The following is a 2,386-nucleotide window of genomic DNA, read 5'->3' on the forward strand; positions in this document are numbered from 1 at the left end:
TAAGAGATTTATCACAAATTTCTAAATTCTCCATATTACTGAGATTGACGAAATAAGGAGTAATGACCGACCTTGGCTTGAAAATGTTGAGAAAACATTTCCGAAGTAGTAGTCGTGGAAAATGAATCAACATAAATTCCGAATTATCGCCATGATCATCCTTACGCTTCTTGGCCACGTGTTTTCCCTTGGACTTGTCACCACCCGCCATTGTTGGAAGAAAAAAGAGCTTAAAAATGCAATTTCGGGTTTAACAAAATTTGAGTGAAATGGATTTGGTTGAGGCAAGAAAATCAATCCTAGAGATGAATGAGGCTAATTTATGATATAGATTGAATTAGAAATGGACTAAAGGAAGATTGAAAATGAAGAGAGAGAAACGAGTAGAGTGAGAATTTTTTATTTTGGGTTTTATGTGGAGAATTGATGAAATGTTGTTTTAAGAGTGAAAATTGAAGGAGTAATGGATAAATAATGATTTGAGTGGTTGATTTTAACAAGAAAATGGGTGAGAAATGAAGAGATTTGAGAAAGAAAATGGAGGGGCACTATTCATGCGTGAATGAAATGGTAATGAAATGATGAAGAACAAGTGAAGAAATGATGATGGAGAAGTGTTTAATGAAGATGAAATGCATGGGTATTAGTTTGAATGGTTGATTTGGGCATAAAAATGGATGAAAAATGAAGAAATTTGAAGTGAAAATGGAGAGGTGTTTCACGGTTTGGGTAAGAGAAAGAACAAGTGCAGAAAAATAACGAAGGAAGAAGAAGAAGCAAAAAAAAAATGACTCCAACCCGTGACCAAGCGGCTAACCGCTTGCTCTTAGGTTTGGGATAGTTTCCAAGCGGAACAGGCGGCTAGCCGCCTGGTGGCTGTCCATCTGCACAATACTTGCTTTTCGGCTAGTTTCGATCAATTCCGTGACCATTTTGTGATCCCGAAATAGCTCAAGAGCTAATTTAATGCATGATTCATGATTTTAAACATCCAAAAGATGATTAATTCAAACTAATAATCCATCCAACAAACATATATTCATGAAGCACATAAGAATTCAAAAATTAATAAATCAAACACCTCATATATCTAACATGCTCAAACACTTCATAAACATTAACAATCATCAAGCAAACAATTTTAATACATTAAATAACATAAATAGAGATGTTAATGTGAAAATTTCATCATCCCAAGTTCATGCCAAATTTTTTAAAATTGTTCTTCGCAAAGGGGTTTTGTAAAAATATCGGCAAGTTATTTTTTCGTAGAGATAAATTCTAATGCAATATCACCCTTTTGTACATGATCTCTCAAGAAACGATGACTAATCTCTATATGCTTAGTTCTAGAATGTTGAATGGGATTCTTTGAAAGATTTATGGCGCTAGTATTATCACACTTGATAGGAATTTGTTCAAGATTAATGCCATAGTCTCTAAGTGTTTGTTTCATCCAAAGTGTTTGTGCACAACAACTACCTGCGGCAATATATTCCGCCTCAGTAGTCGAAAGTGCAACCAAATTTTATTTCTTGCTAAACCATGAAACGAGTGAATGACCAAGAAAATGGCAAGTTCCACTAGTACTTTTCCTATCGACCTTGTAACCGGCAAAATCAGCAACCGAATAACAAGTTAAATCTATGTGAGTTCCTCTAGGATACCAAAGGTCAATATCTATGGTTCCACTCACATAACGAAAAATTCTTTTAATAGCAAACAAATGAGATTTCTTGGGACATGATTGAAATCTTGTACACAAACATACATTAAACATGATATCGGGTCTACTTGTGGTTAAGTAAAGTAAGGATCCGATCATACCTCGATACTTTTTAATATCAACCTCTTTACCTTTTTCATCTTTATCAAGCTTGATTGTTGTACTCATTTGAGTATTCTTGGTATTTGATTCATCAATACCAAATCTCTTGAGCAAGTCTTTGACATACTTAGCTTGGTTGATGAAGATCCCTTCATTGTTTTGTTTGATTTGAAGTCCAAGGAAATACTTCAATTCTCCCATCATGTTCATCTCAAATTCCTTACTCATACAAGAGGAAAACTCTTTGTACAAAGATTCATTAGTAGAACCAAAAATAATATCATCAACATAAATTTGAACAACAAGTATATCTTGATTTTTATTTTTAATAAAAAAGGTAGTATCCGCTTTTCCCATCGAAAAATCGTTATCCAACAAGAAATTTTTAAGCCTATCATACCATGCTCTAGGTGCTTGTTTTAATCCATACAATGCTTTTGATAACTTATAAACATGATTTGGAAATTTTTCATTTTCGAAACCAGGGGGTTGTTTCACATAAACTTCTTCCATAATATAACCATTTAGGAAAGCACTCTTGACATCCATTTGAAATAA

Source organism: Citrus clementina, unplaced genomic scaffold, assembly GCF_000493195.1.
Source record: "Citrus clementina cultivar Clemenules unplaced genomic scaffold, Citrus_clementina_v1.0 scaffold_6, whole genome shotgun sequence".
Classification (NCBI taxonomy): domain Eukaryota; kingdom Viridiplantae; phylum Streptophyta; class Magnoliopsida; order Sapindales; family Rutaceae; genus Citrus; species Citrus x clementina.